This window comes from Muntiacus reevesi, chromosome 4 (assembly GCF_963930625.1).
Source record: "Muntiacus reevesi chromosome 4, mMunRee1.1, whole genome shotgun sequence".
NCBI lineage: Eukaryota > Metazoa > Chordata > Mammalia > Artiodactyla > Cervidae > Muntiacus > Muntiacus reevesi.
In genome coordinates this window covers 142,514,850-142,537,398 of record NC_089252.1, presented here as the reverse complement: position 1 = coordinate 142,537,398, position 22,549 = coordinate 142,514,850, and the positions used below count along the sequence as shown (strand labels likewise).

General features: G+C 41.7%; 1 pseudogene; it reads right to left on the bottom strand.

The window, feature by feature from the left end:
- Positions 1–16,335, bottom strand: part of LOC136167520 (large ribosomal subunit protein uL22-like) — a 146,884-nt pseudogene extending 130,549 nt beyond the window's left edge.
- Between the last annotated feature and the right edge of the window lie 6,214 nt (positions 16,336–22,549).

The following is a 22,549-nucleotide window of genomic DNA, read 5'->3' as shown; positions in this document are numbered from 1 at the left end:
AAAACTCAGGGTTGGCTAAAGTGGGGAGTCTGATAAGAAACCTTTCCTAGAACATACTGAAGAATCAAAGGGTTACATCCTTAGGGTAAGGGTGAAACAGCTACTGCTGCTGCTAAGTCGCTTCAGTCGTGTCCAACTCTGTGCGACCCCATAGACGGCAGCCCACCAGGCTCCCCCGTCCCTGGAATTCTCCAGGCAGGAACACTGGAGTGGGTTGCCATTTCCTTCTCCAAGGTGAAACAGTAGTAAACCTAATTCTTCTTCTACCTCCTGAAGGACTGCAAGAAAGTGTCCCTGGTGCTGAACACAGCAGGGGGAAGATTCTGAGCCAGCCGAATTTGTAGCCAAATTTACATTACCTAGGTAATAAAAAAACCCTCAAACCTTGAATTTTAAAATGATGCCAAACAAGTATTTCCCTAGGCATCTGGCAAAGGTAAAATGCAAATCCTCCCTTGGTGAAAACACTTTAATCCTAACCTTCAAAAATGCCTACAAGTTATTCTTCAAAGGCAATGAATAAGCAAGCACACAGGGAGGGAAGGCGCCATGAAAGAGAATCAACAATAACGACAGACAACAGAGACAGATTCATGACAAATTCAGACATTAATATTCTTAGGAATATAAGACAAGCTAGAAAGTAGTTACAGGGAACATATGAAAAGTGACCTAGTGGATTTGAAACAGAATTAAGTACAGTAAATACCCTACATACAAATGAGTTTTGTTCTGAGAGTGCATTCGAAAGTCCAATTTGTTCATAAGTCCAACAAAGTTAGCCTAGGTATCCAACTAACACAATTGGCTATATAGTACTGTGAGTAATAGGCTTATAATACTTTTCACACAAATAATATATAAGAAACAAACACAAAAAATAAAGAAAACATTTTCTTTATTTTTAGTTTTGGTTGCACTGGGTCTTTGTTGCTCCACACAGGTTTTCTCTGGTTGCTCCAAGTGTAGCCTACTCTTCATTGCAGTGCACAGGCTTTTCATTGCAGTAACTTCTCTTGTTGTGAAGCACAGGCTCTGGATGCAATGGCTTCAGTAGTTGTGGCGTGTGAGCTCCATAGCTGTGGCTCATGGGTTTAGTTGCTCTGTGGTGTGTGGCATCTTCCTGGACTAGAGATCGAACTCGTGTCCCCTGCATTGGCAGGCAGATTCTTATCCACTGTACCACCAGGGAAGTCCTAAAGAAAACATTTTTAATCTTACAATACAATACCTTGTAAAGTACTGTTGTCATTCAGTCGCTCAGTTGTGTCTGACTCTTTGCGACCCCACAGACTGCAGTACGCCAAGCTTCCCATTTCCCAGAGCTTGCTCAAACTCATGTCCACTGAGTCGGTGATGCCATCCAACCATCTCATCCTCTGTAGTCCCTTTCTCCTGCCTTCAATCTTTCCCAGCATCAGGGTCTTTTCTAATGAGTCAGTTCTTCACATCAGGTGGCCAAAGAATTGGAGCTTCAGCTTCAGTATCAGTCCTTCCAATGAATATTCAGAATTAATTTCCTTTAGGAATGACCGGTTTGATTTCCTTGCAGTCCAAGGGACTCTCAAGAGGCTTCTCCAACACCACAATTCAAAATCATCAATCTTTGGCACTTAGTGTTCTTTATGATCCAACTCTCACATCCATACATGGCTACTGGAAAAATCATAGGTTTGACGAGACGGACCTTTGTGGGCAAAGTAATGTCTCTGCTTTTTAACATGTTGTCTAAGTTTGTCATAGCTTTTCTTCCAAGGAGCAAGCGTCTTTTAATTTCATGGCTGCAGTCACCATCTGCAGTGATTTTGGAGCCCCAAAATATAAAATCTGGCACTGTTGTCGTTGCTTTCCCATCTATTTGCCAGGAAGTGATGGGACTGGTGCCATAATTGTAGTTTCTTGGATGTTGAGTTTTAAGCCAACTTTTTCACTCTCCTTTTTCACCTTCATCAAGAGGCTGTTTAGTTCCTCTTTGATTTCTGCCATAAGGGTGGTGTCATCTGCATATCTGAGCTTATTGATATTTCTCTCAGCAATCTTGATTCCAGCTTGTGCTTCATCCAGCCTGGCATTTCGCATGATGTACTCTGTGTATAAGTTAAATAAGCAGGGTAACAATATATAGCCTTGACGTACTCCTTTCTCAATTTGGAACCAGTCTGTTGTTCTATGTTCAGTTCTAACTGTTGCTTCTTGACCTGCATACAGATTTCTCAGGAGGTAGGTAAGGTGATAGGGTATTCCCAACTCTTTTAAGAATTTTCCACAGTTTTATGTGATCCACACAGTCAAAGGCTTTCTTGTAGTCAATGAAGCAGAAGTAGATGATTTTCTGGAATTTTTTTGCTTTTTCAATGATCCAACAAATATTGGCAATTTGATCTCTGGTTCCTCTGCTTTCTCTAAATCCAGCTTGTACATCTGGAAGTTCTCGGTTCATGTACTATTGAGAATTTTGAGCATGGAGAATTTTGAGCATTACTTTGCTAGCATGCAAGATGGATGCAATTGTGTGGTAGTTTGAACATTCTTTGGCATTGCCCTTCTTTGGGATTGGAGTCCCAAATTTTTCCAGCCCTGTGGCCACTGCTGAGTTTTTCAAATTTGCTGGCATATTGAGTGCAACACTTTCACAGCATCATCTTTTAGGATTTGAAATAGCTCAGCTGAAATTCCATCACCTCCACTAGCTTTGTTCACAGTGATGCTTCCTAGGGCCCACTTGACTTCACACTCCAAGATGTCTTGCTCTAGGTGAGTGATCACACCATCATGGTTATGTGGGTCATGAAGATCTTTTTTGTATAGTCCTTCTATGTATTCTTGCCATCTCTTCTTAATATCTTCTGCTTCTGTTAGATATTATGTCCATACCATTTCTGTCCTTTATTGTGCCTATCTTAGCATGAAATGTTCCCTTGGTATCTCTAATTTTCTTGAAGAGATCTCTAGTCTCTCCTATTCTATTGTTTTTCTTTATTTCTTTGCATTGTTCACTTAGGAAGGCTTTCTTATATCTCCTTGCTATTCTTTGGAACTCTGCATTCAGATGGGTCTATCTTTCCTTTTTTTCCTTGCCTTTCACTTTTCTTCTTTTCTGAGCTATTTGTAAGGCCTCCTCAGACAAGCATTTTGCCTTTTTGCATTTCTTTTTCCTGGGGGTGGTTTTGATCACCACCTCCTGTACAATGTCTTGAACCTCCATCCATAGTTCTTCAGGCACTCTATCAGATCAGCTAGCATCAAATGAACAGATAAGAAGAGTTACTGACTTGAGGAGGGAGAGGAAGTGGGAGATGGTTGAACTGAAGGATCATCAGCAATAGGAGACAGAGGGCAAACTGCGATTTCACTCACATCTGATGTTGATGGAACACATGTTCTCATCTTTGAAAATTCACAATTGAAGGCTCATATGTAGACGACTTACTGTAGAATGAATCTAACAGCAGATTGGATCATCCAGTTGAAGAGAGAACTGGCAAACTGAGAGGTAAGTCAGAAGAAATCCAGAATATAGCACAGAGAGACAGAGACAAAAATATGAAAATATAGAGGAGAGTTGAGTGATATGGAAGATGGAGTGAGAAGACCTACCATATATTAATTAAAGTTCCAAAACAAAAGGAGAGAAAGAATAGAGAAGAGGCAATATTTGAAGAGTTAATTACCCTACAGAATTTTCTAAAGCTGCTTAGTTGCTAAGAAGTCCAATGAGTTCCAAGCAAGTTAAATAAAGAAACTCCATACTTAACCAGTGTCAGAATATGAAAAATGAAGAGTAACAGAAAATAAAAACAGGTAAGAGGACTGCTTACAGGAAAGAGCTGATTTGGAACGTATTTTCCTATTGTAAACACCTAGAAAATACACATGATATTTTCAAATATTCTCAAATGTTGAGCCCAAAAGTGATGCAGGACTGTGATCCCTGAGAGAGGGAAACAAACAAGGTGGATCCTACATCACCCTGGATTCCAGCCTGGAGGCAATTTGGAAAGAGTAGCAGCAGAGACAGTAGGCATCAAGTAGAGTATGGGGGTCATGACAAGTTGAGGTAGAAACTGGAGATCAGGGAAGCTGAGACAGCTAGAATTGGTGGGTAAGAGGACTTTAGAGGAGGAATTATGCAGAGAAAAAGCTCCAGAAGTCTGTTTACAGCCTCCTGGAATTTTTTGGATAGATACTAATCTGTGCTTGGGTAGGGTAAAACTCCATGAAGCTGAGGAAAGAACAACAGCAGATAAGTGTAAGTTGGACAGTTCTTAGAATTTGCACAGGACTGGGAAACAGTCAGATTTCATTCACTTAGACATCATTGAACACCTGGAGTAATCAGTGGAAATTCCAGAAGGATGATGCGTTAGTACCAAGGCTAAACTAACCCAGATTTATCCCTAACAGTCCATGTATGTTCCACAAGGACTTGAACACCAAATGTTCACAGCAGCCTTATTCATAATAGAGCTAAAACTGTAAACAGCTCAAAAGTCCATCATCTGGTAAATGGATCACAAGTTGTGGGATATACACAATGAGATACTTCTCAGCAACAAGAAGGAATAAACTATCAACACATGCAACTTCAGAATACTGGGAAGTGTATATTCATATCTGAGTTTCCTTACATTATTCAACTAGAGTCGTTATGTTTTCTTTATTGATTTTCAGGAGTCTCTTGCAAAGTCTAGATATATGCTACTCAGAGTGTGGCTCATAACCCAAGTATTGGCATTACCCAGACCTTGGAAGAAATGCAGAATGTCAGCCCTGCGTTGGACCTACTGAATCAAGATCCACATTTTAACAAGATCCCCAGGTGTTTTTTTATGTATCAAAATGTGCCCCCCTTGACCCATTACTTCATGATTTAGTAAATATTATATTCACCTTCAATCATATCCTTCTTGACTTAAAATTTTTCATTGTATCCTTACCCAGCCAAATTTTATCTTTGTAAATAAAGATCACTATTGTCATAAGTCAGTCCGGCCTCTCTTCCCTGGGCCATCCTTGACTTCATTTTCATTCATAGGGAGGAGAATCTAGGAGTGGGTTCTTATCCTGTGTGTGGCCACACCATTGTTTTATACAAAATAAAAATCTGAATGCTGTTCTGTAAGCATTCTAGTATCCTTGTGTTTCTAGTGCTGAAGAGCAGAGTTCTGCCCTCTGATGACAAAGATATAAAAGTACAAATGCACATACACACTACTGATCCAATAAATAAAATAGTGGCTCAGCAGTAAGGAATCTGCTTGCAGTGCAGGAGACACAGGTCAGGAAGATCCCCTGGAGGAGGAAATGGCAACCCACTCCAGTATTCTTGCCTGGAGAATCCCATGGACAGAGGAGCCTGGCAGGCTACAGTCCATAGGATTGCAAAGAGTCAGCTATGACTGAGAACAAAAGCACAGAATGAGCACATGTATGCAGCAGGGAACTCTACTTAATGTACTGTGGTGACCTGAACAAAAAGGAAATCCGAAGGGGAAGGGACATATGAATGGGTATGGTTGATCCATTTTGTTGTGTGGTAGAAACTAGTACACAGCTCAATAAAAATTAATTTTTAAAAAGTATAAACTTACTTATCTACAAAACAGAAGTAGAGTTACAGATGTACAAAAGAAACTAAGGTAAGGGGGAAGAGACAAGTTGAGAGATTGGGATTGATATATCCACACCACTGTATATAGAATAGATAACTAATAAGGATCTACCGTATAGCACAGGGAACTCTAGTCAATACTCTATAATGGCCTATATGGGAAAAGAATCTTAAAAAGAGTGGATATATGTATGTGTATAACTGACTCACTTTGTTGTACACCTGAAACTAACACAACACTGTAAATCAACATATACACATTGCTATATTTACAATGGATACTCAATAAGGACCTATTGTATAGCACATAGAACTCTACTCAATGTTATGTGCCAGCCTGGATGAGAGGGGGGTTTTGGGGGAGAACGGATACATGTGTATGTATGGCTGAGTTCCTTTCTTGTTCACCTGAAAATATCACAAATTCTTAAGGCTATACCCCCATAAAAAATAAAAAGTTTAAAATTTGAAGAACACCATACTCCAATAAAAATTATTAAAAAAAATAATAAACCAAATGATTAACCAAAAAATCATGAAAGTCAGTCTCTGACTTTTGGGATTTCCCAGTCTAAGGTCTAGTTTGAGAAAGTGCTCTCTCTCTCTCTCTCTCTCTCTCTCTCTCACACACACACAGCAATAAAAGACTTAAGAACACTTAATAAGGTAATGTTTCAAAAGAGGCAAAGCAGCATAATGAAACTATATTTGCAACTGCTGAGCAGTCACAGAGCAATAGAGTTGTCACTACTGGGTTGAGTTAACAAGGGAAGTCTTCCTGCAAATAGGAAGTTTTATGTGGAGTTTAGGCAAACCGGAGTTTAAGTCATTACAGTGCAGTTTATTAGCCATATAATCTTGGGCGAAATGCCTAATCATTCCAAGTACCAGTTAACTCTTTTGTAAAATGTGGATAATCATGCTACTTGCCTTAAAGGTTTTTTTAAAAATGTTAACTGAAGATGATATATGCAAAATCTTCAGCACAATGCCTGGCACATAGTAAGCATTTAAGAAATCTTAGCTATCATTATTTTTATAAGGAGAGGAATTTATATTACTGGAGAAGAGCATTTTTGACATGAACTCCTAAGGTTTTGCATGAATATGTCAGATATGAAAGAGAGGAGACAGGGGACTTGAACCAGAGAAGAGATTCCATTTAGAAAGCCATTAGATGGAGGGAGAGGGCTAAAGCAGCACAAGGGGTGAATTAAGCCCAAATTGAGGAGATTTGGTCTGATATGATGAACAACAGTAGCTACTGCATAACAAAGGGACCCTATTAAAACAACTTTTATGGATTTTTTATTTTTTACCAGTAACTAGTTAATTGAAAGAAGGGATACACAATGGAATATTACTCAGCCATAAAAAAAGAATGAAATAATGCCATTTGCAACAATGTGGATGGACCTGGAGATAATCAACTAAGTGAAGTAAGTCAGAGAAAAACAGGTATCATATGCTATTTCTTACATGTGGAATACAAAAAAAATTATACAGGTGAACTTACCTACAAAACAGAAATAGACTCACAGACATAGAAGACAAACTTATATTACCAAAGAGGATAGAGGGAGGAGGGATAAATTAGGAGTTTGGGATTAAAATATATACACTACTGTATATAAAGGAGATAATCAACAAGGACCCACTGTATAGCACAGGGTTCAGTATCCTGTAATAACCTATAATGGAGAAGGATCTGGAAAAGAAATATATATGTATAGCTGAGTCACTTTGGTGTATACCTGAAACTAACACAGCATTGTAATTCAACTATGTTTCAATACAAGTTTAAAAAATAAAGAAGGGAAATACTAGACACAAGAAAACATGAAAGATGGCTAGGAGTCTGTTGAGATAGTCCAGACAACCAATTTGGTTCTAGACCAGGTTCAGGACTATAAAAATGATAAAGTATACGCCAGATGCAGCCTCTGGCAGGGGTGTCTGTTGTTGCTAGGAGTTCGGGGAGCTCAGTCCCAGTGAACAAGGCTCCTCATGTAACTTGCAGACACGCACAGACTGGCCCAGTTTACACCTGTCCTCTCTGTCTTTTGTCCCCTACCCTGGGGCTTCCATGCTGCTCTTGATGCTTAAGAGGCTTGTGCACACACACACACACACACACATACACACTCACATACATGAGATAGTTAACACCTCAAATGACAAAAATTTAATCATGTGAGCTAGCAGTTAAATGTTTTCCTTCTTTCCCCTAGATAGACTGGGGATACACATGGAAGCTTCACAGGGCTCATTTGAAGACAATGTCCCATGTGAAGCAACAACTTTTCAAGAAGCCATGGTAAGCTATATAATGCAATTCTTTTATTTAATATTTACTTTTTTAATGTATTAATTGGCTGTATCAGGTCTCAATTGTGGCATGCAGGATCTTTAATTGCAGCATGTGGGATCTAGTTCCCTGACCAGAGATTGAACCAGGCCCTCTGCATTAGGAACACAGAGTCCCAAGCCACTGGACCACTCAGGAAGTCCCAATACAATCCTTTTGATTTGCTCCTTCTTTCTGCTTTGCTTTCCCCATCCTTCACTCTTGCTTTCCTGGAATTGTACTCCTCAATAAAATGTTATCACAGAAACTTCTACTTCAGGCTCTGATTTCTAGAGCCAAGAAATCAGAAGAGAGAAGAGCAGAATCTGAGAGATAAAAAGGTGGAAGAACGTGAAAGGTTTGACTGTATAAGGCAAAGATTAGGGGGAATTTAAAAATTAATTCCACATTTTCACAAACTTGATGGAGTACTCTTCATAGCAGCGAGGAAATGGGGGGAAAGAGTTAACCCTACTGCTTTTTCATATGTGGGAGCATAACATGTCTCTACCACAAATTCAGTTCAGTTCAGTTCAGTCACTCAGTCGTGTCTGACTCTTTGCGACCCCATGAATCGCAGCAGGCCAGGCCTCACTGTCCATCACCAACTCCCGGAGTTTACTCAAACTCATGCCCATCGAGTCGGTGATGCCATCCAGCCATCTCATCCTATGTTGTCCCCTTCTCCTTCTGCCCCAATCCCTCCCAGCATCAGGGTCTTTTCCAATGAGTCAACTCTTCGCATGAGGTGGCCAAAGTATTGGAGTTTCAGCTTCAGCATCAGTCCTTCCAATGAACACCCAGGACTAATCTTTAGGATGGACTGGTTGGATCTCCTTACAGTCCAAGGGATTCTCAAGAGTCTTCTCCAGCACCACAGTTCAAAAGCATCAAATAAATGGTTCCAAAATCTCTGGTCTCTGAGGTCAGAGTCTTCTTCCTGGGTCCTCTTAGCACTATTTGATACGTGTACATTTGCTATGGGGGTGGGACAAACTGGGCCCAAAAGTCCTGCCTGATGTCCATATAGCTGCATTTTTATGATATAAAGTAATAGACTAAAATAATAGTAATGCAGTCATGGTGACAGACTTATGAAATCATCTACCCTAACTTCAGTTTAATATCGTTTGACAACTTAAAAACCTAGTGAATAGATACAACCAGGACTATTTCAAAAAAAGAAAACAAGAGAGAAGACTTAAACAGCAAAGCTACATTGGTCTAAACTGGTCTATACTGGGTCCAAAGAAACATGCTGCCCCCAATAAATTAGCAAGTTGTGAGGGAGGAGTTTTCTCTTAAAGAGTCTTCAAATATTTTTTCCCCAGCCCATTAAGCAACAACAAATATTAGCCCCAATTGTGAGTGGACCCCATCTGAGGTTCTCTGGAGGTGGATACTAAAGAAATGTTAGACATTATGACATGAAATATGGTAGGAGGTTAAGGCTACATGAGCATGAAATAAAACAGAATACACAGAGTAGACAAGGCTAGAACAGACTGATGTATCCAGCCACTGTTCACTCCCAAGTAGCTCATATTTTTTAAAAATTCAAATTGGCCACCTAATGGGAAGAGCCAACTCATTAGAAAAGACGCTGATATTGGGAAAGATTGAGGGCAGGAGAAGGGAGTGACAGAGGATGAGATGGCATCACCAACTCAAAGGAAATGAATTTGATCAAACTCCGAGAGATAGTAAAGGACAGGGAAGTCTGACATGCTGCAGTCCATGGGGTCACAAAGATTTGGACACCTCTTAGCAACTAAACAATGACAACAATTTATTCATTTATTTGGGTGCCCCAGGCCTTAGCTGTGCCACGTGGAATCTAGTTCCCTCCCTATGTATCAGTCCCAGGCACCCTGCCTTGGAAGCACAGAATCTTAGCCACTGGACCACCAGGGAAGTCCCCCTAGTAGCTCAAATTTAATGTGCTCAAAAGTAGAACTCATCTACTTTCTCTAAACTGCTCTATCTTTTATGGAACCTGCTTCATTTGGGGCATCCAGTTGCCTCTGCCAGAAGCCTGGTCACCTTTATCGACTCCTTTCTCTTCTTCTCCCTCTCTACCATTGTTTAAATTACCAAATCCTTTCCATTTAAATTCTTCTCAAACCTACCTCTAGATCAGGCAGTTTATATTGACAAAAGTCTAGGCTAACAGTCTTTCAGTTTAGAGATCCCCATGGTGAGGGGTTCTTTCAGACTCACATTCCTTTTCTAGGTCAGTGACTACTTTGATTTTCAAACCTAACAAAACCAGAAGCTGATCTTCACTCATCCATCTACAGGACATTAACATTTTTCCAGTGGTCACATACAGATGTGCGAGTTGGACCATAAAGAAGACTGAGCATCAAAGAATTGATGCTTTCGAATTGTGGCGCTGGAGAAGACTCTTGAGAGTCTCTTGGACTGCAAGGAGATCCAACCGGTCCATCCTAAAGGAAATCAACCCTGAGTATTCACTGGAAGGACTGATGCTGAAGCTGAAACTCCAATACTTTGGCCACCTACTGCAAACAGCCAACTCTTTGGAAAAGACCCTGATGCTGGGAAAGATTGAAGGCAAAAGGAGAAGGGGGCGGCAGAGGATGAGATAGTTAGATAGTATCACCGACTCAATGGACATGAACCTGAGCAAACCCCAGGAGATAGTGAAGAACAGGGAAGCCTGGTTTACTACCGTCCATGGACACGACTTAGCAACTGAACAATAACTTAAAGATTGCTGTGTATGTCAAACCACATGGCAGATGGAAAAGGTGGTTGAGGGGCCCAAAGGTCCTGCCTGATGTCCATATAGCTGCATTTTATTGGACATTGTTAGATTTTCCAAGACTCAGTGCTGCATATGCTCGTCTTAGGATAGTCAACTGCCAGGCTGTGGGGAGCAGAAAACTGGAGGGATGAGCCTGATACTCAAGTAAAGTAGTTTGACACCTAAATTACCGAGATAATTGTCTCTCTGTGGTCTAGGGCTACCTGACCCCCATACTCCTGGAGCCACAGGAAATCTGAAAGTCATAATTGTCTGTGAGAAACCAAGTGGGACATCTGACAGGGGTGTCTGCCAGCATAGGAAATGAACACAGACTGTTCAAAGTAGCAAATGAGTAATGTGCTCAATGTGGCAGGCAGGAAAACAGCCTCAATGGGAGTGAGCCAGGGGGGCTCTGATGATTTTCTCACCCTGCCTATTTTCACAATGTGGCTTGATTTATTTCCAAGTAACTCTATTTAACATACCCTTATCCCAGGACTGCCAATAATTAAATCTCCATCCCGCAGGAAGCATTCCCTAGATCTCCTCATCCAATATTGGTTTCTTGTTTACTCCGTGTTTACAAAGCACCAGGGGACTCGATCTGTATTGTATTTATTTGCACTATTTATATGTTGCTTTGTAAGTGTTTTTGAGTCATTTTTCTATATGTGGGCTGTGTTTCCTTAAGTGAATTTATGAAGAAATTCTTCTCAGTAGCTGTTTTCCCTTTTCTTTCATTTGCATTTTACAATGCTGTTCATGTGATATTGTCTCACAAAAATCTCCATGTAACTTCTTAATCCTTATCCACACATTGCCCTTTTCTTACTGTTGACCACAAGTAAGAAATCAATGGGCTTCCCGGGTAGCTCAGTTGGTAAAGAATTCGCCTGCAATGCGGGAGACCCCAGTTTGATTCCTGGGTCGGAAAGGTTCCCTGGAGAAGGAATAGGCTACCCAATCCAGTATTCTTGGGCTTCCCTGGTGGCCCAGATGGGAAAGAATCCACCTGCAATGTGGGAGACCTGGGTTTGATCCCTGGGTCGGGAAGACCCTCTGGAGGAGGGCATGGCAACCCACTCCAGTGTTCTTGCCTGGAGCATACGCATGGACAGCGGAGCCTGGTGGGCTTACAGGCCATGGGGTTGAAAAGAGTTGGACACCACTGAGCAACTAAGCACAGCGCATGAAATCAATGCTACATGTGCAGTCAGGAGATGATACCTGTGTCGTTAGGTTTGTGCTTTATTATCTGCTCTAGGACAGCATCTCTAGGAAATCTTTGTACCCACAAGCCTGGATTCCTCGTGCATTCTCTGTGTCATTGCCCCTACGCACAATAAGCCCCACATCTCCCTGTTCCCATGAATATCAGGGGCTTTGCCCTATTCTGCTTGGAAAACCCTGTCCCCTTCTGCACTGGGCAAGTAAGAAAGAACTCAGGCTTCAAAACCTAGCTCCTCCGCCATCCCATCTGCTCCCAGAGCACTTTATACAAAACTTTACTTAGGCCTATAGGCTTCCCTGCTGGTTCAGCAGTAAAGAATCCACCTGTACTGCAGGAGATGTAGGAGACATGGATTCGATCCCTGGGTGGGGAAGATCTGCTGGAGGAGGGCATGGCAACACACTCCAATATTCTTGCCTGGAGAATTCCATGGACAGAGGAGCCTGATGGGCTGCCATCTACGGGGTCACACAGAGTCGGACATGACTTAGCAGCAGCAGCAAGGCCCATGCCCATTTTATTGTCTTCACTAAAATGCACACCTCAAGATCACAGCTTGCTCATCACTATAATCACCCCACCACATACCGAATCCTCCACACGATAGATCCTCATAAAATGTTAGAGAACAAATACTCAGGAATAACTTCTCCCATAGAATGTTAAGAGCTCTCTGTTTTACGCCCCCATCCACCTGAGGAGATTGCTTGGATGAATTCTTCCAGCTTCGTTCTTCATATGCTTCCTCTTCCTCAAGTATCAGTTTCCAGATGGTCCCTAGTCTTTCTTTGCCATCATCCCAACTCCCCCATTAATTGGCCAAGCCATAATGGGCCTGGGAGTTCAAATAAATCACTTATTTATTTATAAGATATTTATTGCAATATTTGGGCTTCCCAGATGGTGCTAGTGGTAAAGAACCTGCCTATCAAAGAAGGAGACATAAGAGATGCTGGTTCAATCCCTGGGTCAGGAAGATCCCCTGGAGGAGGACATGGCAACTCACTCTGGTATTCTTGCCTGGAGAATTCCATGGACAGAGGAACCTGGTGGGCTACCGTGGGGTCGCAAAGAGTCAGACACGACTGAAGTGACTTAGCACGCACACAGGCATTCCAATATCTATCTCACGTCTACCTTGTGCCAAGCACTCTTTGTTCTAGATGCTGAGGATACACCAGATAAAACAGTCTAAGACGTTTTATAAAATGTTTATAAAACAATAAGATGGTCAAAATTCCTGCCTTCATAATGTTTATATTTTAACGGTTTAGTCTGAAGACTGCACTGAGAGACAGATTGAGAACAGAAAAACTTTTTGCCCAAATTGTCTGACAATTTCAGTTCAGCCATATGTATATGGCTTCATTTTTCCACTTTAATTTGACAATTGAGCTCTATCTGCATGTGACTTTCTGTGATCATATTTCTCAACCACAAACACCAATATACATAATACACACACCTATCCGTAGCACCTATGCCATGCTAGATAGACATTGGCACCTGGAGACACGATTACACTTTAGCAATAACCCAGTGTGTGCACTCACTAATCATACATTCATCCAAATAGCAAGCCTCCCCACATTCGGATTATGCCACCTTCCCCTCCGCTAATACATATCCATTCAGATATATTGTCTAATGTGTGTACCTGCAGAGGGACACGAATACACCTGCAGACCTCAGCTTCCCCTCCAGGCTCCTTCCTTCCCCCTGGCAAGGTGAGGGATGTGGAAACATGCTCCCTTTTGTCAGGAGCAGAAGTGCTTTGAAAACTATCATGGATGTATATTGGACCAGTTTTCGAAATGAGCTGGGCAAGCCCTCTGTGGTAGCATCTTCTCTTAATCACCAGTCTCCTTGCCCTCTTCTCCTGGACAAAGTAGGACCCAGAGGCTACTTTGAGGCTGAAAACTATTTAAAGTGGCACATTAGCCTACAGGGAAAAATGAGGAATTTCTATTGGAGAAGGTACAGGAAAGAAAGAACCAATTTGGGAAACGATGGTCATTCTGTCAGGGCGTTGCAGTCCTATTTTAGAGGTTCTCTGTGATTCTCCCTGCCCTTTACACATTGCTCCAAATCTTAGATTGTTAGACATCATGTATTCATGCTCCTGTCTCCTCGCAGAACCCTGACCGGTAAAAAGATGTAACGTGTCTTGTGTGAAGGGAACTAGTACTCAAAGACCATCCTCAATAGGCCAGGCCTTGCATATATTTGATTTTATTAAAACCTTAAAACGGGCCAAATGGGAGATCATACTTACCTCCATTTTGTGAACAAGAAAACCAAGGTTCAAAGATATTAAATAAGAGTGGTGTTAGGATTTGGACTCAGTCATGACTGACTTATGAGCTTTCTTATTCTCTTTCTTCTCCTGTGCTAGAACTGATCTGAAGCCAGGGAAGTTTGAGTTTTTAGGATTATTTTGGCATTTTTTTCCAGCAGTGTAAGGGTGTTATTCTGAGCCAGGGGCAAGGGGTATAGCCTATATTTGTGACACAAAACACCGACCTGTGATAACAGACAGTGCACGTGTCCTCAGTCGTGTCTGACTCTTTGCGACCCCATGGACAATAGCCTACAGACTCTTCTGCCCATGGAAGTTTCCAGGAAAAAATACTGGAGTGGGTTGCCATTTCCTACTCCAGCAGATCTTCCTGACCCAGGGATTGAACCTGCTTCTTTTGCATCCCCTGTATTGGCAGGAGAATTCTTTACCACTGCGATATACTGATAGAACAATATGGTGAAATACTTACACAGAGATTCTAATGATAACATATATCTTTGTGTGTTTACAGTATCTAAATATTTCCCATCTATTGAACCCCTTTGATAGTCACACTAAGCCTCTAAAGGATGCAGTCCATACACATTTTATATTTAAGAAAACTGAGGAGGGGGCAGAGAAAAGTGTCAATATTTACTGAGGAAATTATTTCTCTCTCTCTCTCTCACACACACACATACACACACACACACACACACACACACACACACACACTACCTACTAGGGGCCACTTGTGGGACTATGCATTTTCTCCCATGCCATCTCTGTGAAATAAAATTATTTTGCCCATCTTACAGATGAGGAAATATTTGAGTTCTGCAATGAAACATTGCATTTAGCACTATTTTCCAACAAGCTCGAATAACTGGCATCTAAGTCATCCTGATGGGTGAGTATCAGAAAGCTTGCCCTAAACACTACCAAGAGGGGGGTTGCTTCACTCAGGAAATATTTCCTCTGTCTAACTCAATTGTTGCATCTATAGTTTCATTCTATTTCCTTGTGGTTTTTATTTCCCCAGAAAGAATGAAGAACGGCTGCCTGTGGTCCCACAAACAATAACTCTTCAGAGATTTGAAGCCCATTATGGTGTGGAAGACGGTTCTCTCCCAGTGCCCATCTTTTCATGTTAGAGTGGACTTAACTCTGAGTGTTCCTCAGTAGAGGCTCAAAGGTGTATGTAAGCAAGATCACTCTTTTTCATTCTCTGGACCCTGAAGATGTATTTCATGGGCCAAATAGCCTGGCAAGAAGCTACTGACCTGCCCACCAGTGGTGGGTGTGGATCTGAATCAACTGGGAGAACAGAAAGCTGGTGACCTAGTTTCCATCACACCTCCCTGTCTATTACCCTCTTACTTTCTTCCCCAGACTTGAGGTCCTTACTATGCTCCTCTCCACAGATCTAGGTCCACTGCTTTTCACTACCCTTTCCAGATGCTTCTTGCAAAACATACATAGAGACACATACATGGCATCTTGTGTATATCCATTCATGTTTCTCTCTCTTTATTTTTTTTAACTTTATCTTCTTACGGCATTTACTCCCAGAAGTTTTTGTTTCTTTAGTTTCTTCTGGGGTTTCTTTTCTTCTGTGCAACCCCATCTTCTGGTTTAGGAACAGTGTGTTATTTTTCAGTAAGAACCATCTCAGTGTGGCAGGGAGAGCTCATGAATGGGTTGTCTGACCATGAGTGTCATATCTTGGGAGTTGGTTTATCTGAATGTACTCAATAACCAGAGAATCTACATCTAAGCCCTTAAGTTCGGCATTACTCTCTGCATTCTGAGCACGTGCAGTAAACATTCAACACTCTTTTTGGGCCACTGACTCTGCATCTGGCCCCATTGTTTGACCCAGGCCCACCTCCCAACTCTACTATCATAATGGCAGAGTGGTACTCACAGCTCTATAAAGGACATCCTTTAGGTATGTGGTGGCTTTTCAGATACTCATACCCTTAATGGCCTGGGCAGTTCCATGAGTGTTTTTAGAGTGAACACAAAGATATGAACCTCATGATTTGCATGATTTTGTGGGGTTTCCTGAGTCAAGTGAATGGCAAACCATTTTTAGAGGTCATCTCAAGCCCCTTACCAGAAAAGCTATCCCTTCATGTTAATCTTTAGTCCTGACCTTGATTTTTCTGTTTCATTTCTTGACATCTTTCCAGCACTTATCTCTGCAGCTCAATAAAGTGCCTCCTGGTGTGTCTTTGTCTTTCTTTGCCTTGGTCCCTGTGTCAGGAGTGCCATCCCACCTCCCCGATGGGACTGGACTCCACCTATAAGAAGAGGGTCTCCTGTCTCTGGATTTTCCTTCTGCTCCCTGAACACAAGGTGGTCACCTCAGAAGTCACTGATCCACACGTCATCTGATAATTCTCCAAGTCAGTGAGATATTTCTTAAATTCCTATTTTTAAAAATATACATATATGTATTTATTTGACTCTTCTGGACTTAGTTGTGGCATGCAAGCTTTTTTTAGTTGTAGCATGTGAGATCTTTAGTTATGGCATGTAAACTCAGCATGTGGAATCTAGTTCCCTGACCAGGGATGGAACCCAGGCCCTGGCGTTGGGAGAATGGAGTCTTAGCCACTGGACTACCAGGGAAGTCCCTCTTAAATTCCTATTTAAGATCTTGCTCTAACTTTGGATATGAATTCAGCATCTTTCAAGAACAAATGTTTCTTGCTTCTGACATTAGCTCAGCATGACAGGGAAAGTGTGAGGAGAAAAAAGAAATATGGTGGTGTGGATGAACACAATTTCTTGGGCCAATTAACTGAGACAATTCGCATGTTTATTATGTTTAAAATACTGGGTGATTAATTTAGGGAGCTTTATAGACAGTTTAATACTCTACCAGAATAAGGCATAAACCAGTTTATATAACAGAAGAGAGAAACAACCCTGAGATATATTTGCATTTGATGATGACTATGACAAATAAAAGCTAAGAACATTAAAGAAATTTCCACAAATCATGTAGTTCATGGGTACATGGGGTGGGAGGAGGGAGGGAGTTTCAAGAGGAAGGGGACATATGTATATTTACGGCTGATTCATGTTGATATATGGCAGAAACCAACAGAATATTATAAAACAATTATCCTCCAATTAAAAATAAGTAAATTAAAAAAAAAGAATGTGAGTACAAAGAGTCAGCTATTAAACGTTGGCATGCCAACTATCTTTAGGAAATTTAAAAACCTAACATGACTTTTCCTTGCCTGTCAACATGTATCTTGGCTCCCCTATCCCAGTCATTCCCAAATCAGCATTGCAAACTCTTTCAAATGGGATTGCTTATATAAATCATAATTGCTAAGATGTAACTCCTTGGGCAAACCAAATTTTAAAATTTGGGCAGAGTTTCCTGGCAGTCCAGTGGTTAGGATTCAGTGTTTTCACTGGCATGGGCCCAGGTTCAACCCACAACTAATATCCTGCAAGCTGCACAGCACAGAGAAAAAAAAGTTAAAATTTTAAAAAAATTTTAATAATAAAAAATGTTTACTGTCCACTTCATCTTTATTAGCACAACTGATCAAGAGTTGCCTGAGATTAAACCAAGAATATTTATTGAGTACCTGGGATAGCTATGGTGATATGGCAGGGGTGACAATGTGAGGTCAGTTCAAGGCCACAGAAGAACCAAATCATATTACTTGAAAATGTGACTCCGGATCAGCCCCAAACCTTTAAGGCCTGAAATGCCCATTCTGCTCCACACCTTTTCCCTCAGTGTTTCTAACCTTGCCTTGCCCATTCTGTTTTTTCACCTTAGCCTTTCTGGGACAGCTGCACCTATCTACTCACATAGAAAAACCTCTCTCCCTTCTTCGTTCTTCTCTTTTGATCACGAGATGCATGTGTATAATGCTAAAAGTGCCTTTTGGTGTTACCGACTGATTTCAGTGAATGGGGAACAGTGCTTTGATTCAAGTAGCCCAACATAGATGTATCATCAGCTTGCTCTCTGTCTGCTTTTCCCTCTTTTGTCTCTCTCAGTAATCTTTCATGTATTCAACAAATGTCTATCAGGTACTTACTGTGTGCCAAGAATTATATCTGTGGTTCAATAGTGACATGATATTGCTGTGTCTCTCTAATTACCTTCTCTCGTAGCTCAGTCAGTAAAGAACCTGCCAGCAATGCAGGAGACCCGGGTTTGATTCCTGGGTCTGGAAGATCCCCTGGAGAAGAAAATGGCAACCCACTCCAGCATTCTCCCTGGAAAAATCCCATGGACAGAAGAGCCTGGCAGGCTATAGTCCATAGGGTCGCAAGAGTCAGTCACAACTTAGCAACTAAACCACCACCACCACTCTGCCAGAAATTTTAAAAGCCTAAAGAAGGAAGTTATACTAGGAAAAGAGCTATCACAGGAAGTTGACTTCCCCCTTTATTTCTGGAGGTTTTATGAACTGGGGGGAAGGCAGTGGTGGGAGGGTCAACATTGCTGATCAGAGATTGCCTCACCTTAGCTTCTGCCCTGGACTGTGGGGGTAGGACAGGATTGCTTGCATCCATAGCCCCCCCATACCTTCTCACTCTTATTTTCTTGCCCCAGTCCCCACACCCCCCATCAACCAAGAGTCTGTCACTATAATTATGCAGTCTGTAATCAACGAAGTCCCATTAAGAAATAATGAGGCCAGTAATGCAGTGGGTGCTATTGATGGGGGATTAGTGAAACTCATGTGGTTTCCTACAACTCCCCCACTCTCTGAGGCAGTGGGGTGGAGAAACTGTTGACTCGGCACCCTGAGCATTAAGCCCTGTGCTCCCTGCAACACTCCCTAATTAAACTCCATGCTAAAGTTGGATGTGTCGGATGGACATGGATCCCTAGGTATGTGAGAGCTCTCAGGATCACCTCAGAGTCATCTCTGCATTCCCAGTGCTTGCAAGCATCAGTGCCCAGTAAATGGTCCATGAGCGCTGGGAGAGGGTAGGTTGGTAGCCCAAATTGAGCATAGGACCTGAGTGTTCTTACTCAAAACTTCCTTACATAGACTGTGGATCCATTAGCATTTGTGTAAATATCGTTAACTGAAGGGGCTCTTGGTCCTAAGAACTATATAGTCTGTTTTCATACTCCTCTCATGTTGAATCCTGCTTGTATTGTAATTACTTATATACAGTGGCATAAGTTATTGGAGGACAACGACCATTGTATGCAGCTTTATATTGTATATAACTTAAATAGCTTCGTATGTGGCCTGTTTCCTAGCCACAGTAAAACTCTCAGGCTTATTTCACAGCAGCAAGGATTGAGGCTAGACATATGGGAAAACTGCTATGCTGGAAAGTCAAAGGAGTGATTCCACAAATATTCCTTTTTACTAATTTCACTGAGTCTAGTGAAACAACAAAAGCTGTATTGAGGAATAACCAATTTAGAGGTTCATGAAATGCTTTATGTAATCTTCTACTGCAAGGGAGTTTGCTCTATACTAAGATACTGTTCTTCTACTTTGCCAAAGTGAATTCCACTGAGTCTAAAGAGCCTTCTAGGGCTTCCCAGGTGGTGCTAATGGTAAATAATCCATATGCCAATGCAGGAGATGCAAAGGACGTGGGTTCAATCCCTGGGTCAGGAAGATCCCCTGCAGGAGGGCATGGCAACCCACTCCAGCATTCATGCCTAGAAAATTCCATGGACAGAGGAACCTGGGGGGCTACAGTCCCTGGGGCTGCAAAGAGTCACACACGACTGAGCGACTGAGCAGAAAGAGCCTTCTTCAGGAAAGCAGAATGATTCCTTAAAGCACCTTTCGGCCCAAGGTTCCTAGATGTGCATTCTTAGCATCTCTTGAGCTTGCAGTGTTTTGCATTTGCCTTTTTTCCCTTGGCCCAGGGTTTTGAGCTGGGCGAGCCAATCGGGCAAGGATAAAAATTCATGAAGTCATTACACTAGTTTCACAGCCTCTGAGTGTACATCCCCCTCTCAAGCAAAGAAGGAGTTTCAGCTTCTTTCCAGGTAGAAGGTTCTTCTGCAGAAGGAGGCAGTATGAGGTGATGATTAAAGGTATGAGTTTTGAGTCACATAGGCCTGTGTTTCAACCCACTCTCCTGCTTAGTAGGGCAAGTTACCTAGTCTCATCTCTGAAATGATGGTAACAATTCCCACCACAAAGGTTTGTATTATTAAAGTACCTGCCAGCACTGTGCCTGGCCGACACTGAATGCTCAGAAATGGTTGTTAAGAAGAATAGAAGGAAATCTAGCTTCGATTCTCCCTTTTCCAAAATGTGCTGTGTAATTTTCCTAGACTTGTGTGAGCTGTTTGATTGCTCTCATATCTTTGTGTTTTCTTTCCCCACTAAACTGTAAGGTCCTCTGGGCAGGGCCAGGTATTTTTAATATTATTTTATATTCTTTGATATTATTAAATAATTGATACCTGGCCTAAAACCACAGTAGATTTTAGGACAGGTATCAAAAAATTATGATTGGCCCTTCTGCCATTTCAAGTTCATGAAATGTATTATTTTGATCTATGTCAGAGAAGCTTGCTCTGTATTAAGATATAATTCATCCATATTCCTTAAGTGTATCCAATGGAGTCCAAAAAGCCTTATATGTAGTTTGAAGAAAAAAGATCAGGAACATAGGTGCAACAGAGCAGGTGGTAAAGAAGAAGAGAAAAAACCGGTAGAGCAGAGTGGGGCTGGAAGAGAACATTGGGCCTGTTTGACTTGGCTGAACCCACACTGAAGAGAACCTTCTCCTCCAGGACTGTAGTCATGTACCTTGCAAGTCTGAAAACACAACCTCCTGGCCAGAAACCACAGTTACAGAGTGATCCTGGAACTAGGGTTCATCTCCATAACCTCCTTTTCTTCCCCAAATTAGAGTTCCCTTTCCTCTTATTTCTTCTTCCAATGAGAATATAATTTTGGCAAGAGTTGATCATTTCCCACTTATTGTCTGTTCATTTTGCCATTGTCTCTGTTTGTTAACATTTTGGAATCATTTGCGGCAGGTGCTTTGTCTCGGCCCAGCTTTTTCCTATTACCCTGCATCCTTGGGCTTGGCCATCTCCTTGCTCTATCATTTGGTGATAGTAGAACAAAACAAACCCCTCCTGATAGCCACTCCTCCTAGAGAAGCTCTTCCTGCTGGATCAGACCCCTCAAGGAACACTGTTCCATCTGTATCAGAAATCTCTTTCGACTATCGGTTTCTAGTTGGTTACCAGAAACGTGGACAGTTGAGATGACAGAACTGTTGTTGTTCAGTCTCTCAGTTGTATCCAACTCTGTGACCTCATGGACTGCAACATGCCAGGCTTCCCTGTCCTTCACCATCTCCCAGAGCTTGCTCAAACTCATGTCCATTGAGTCAGTGATGTTATCCCACCATCTAGTCCTTTGTCATCCCCTTCTCCTCCTGCCTTCAATCTTTCCCAGCATCAGGGTCTTTTCCCATGAGTCAGTTCTTTGCATCGGTGGTCAAAGGATTGGAGCTTCAGCCTCAGCATCAGTTCCTCTAATGAATATTCAGTGTTGATTCCCTTTAGGATTGATTGGTCTCCTTGAAGTCCAAGGGACTCTCAAGAGTCTCCTCAGTTCAGAGACAACAAAGAGCCCTTTCTAAAAAGGTGAAAGGCCTTGGTTCGATGGATGTGGAGCTTAACCTCTGAGAACTTATGAGGGGTAGATAACCTTTCCCAACCTTCATCCTCCTTCCTCCACATCAGCATTTGTACTTAGAGACTCATACAAAAGAATATTTAACAGTGCTGTTCCCCTTCAGCTGGCAGCTTATTGGCTGGTTCCATGATATGTCCCACAAGAGAACAGGTTGATTTAGACAATAGAAAGCCTCTGCTATTCAGGATATGGGAGTGAGGAAAATGGAACCAGAAAATGTTTCATAAGACAGTGAGAAAAGAACGGGAAAGATACCCAAAGTTACCCAAAGATACTGCAGACCTGCTTAAAAGCAGGACATATTTAAAAGACCCCAAGGACTGAGGTGTTTGTAACATGAGTGACAAGTACTAAAGCCAAAAGTTCTCTGCTTTCAAATGGGCATATTCCTAAACCTAGCAAGCAAAGCAGAACCCACAACATCCATTGTGCTATTTTATTTTGTCCATATTAATGTGTTGCTTTGTAATTGTTCTCAAGTTGCTTTTGTTGTAAAAGGTAAATTTTTATTGAGTGTACCTTCATAGGTAAACTCCCCCTAGACAGGATCTGACTCCTCAGAAGCATGTCCCTGACCAGAGGTGCCCATGTCAAGGCTGTACTAGAGTACAAGTTCAA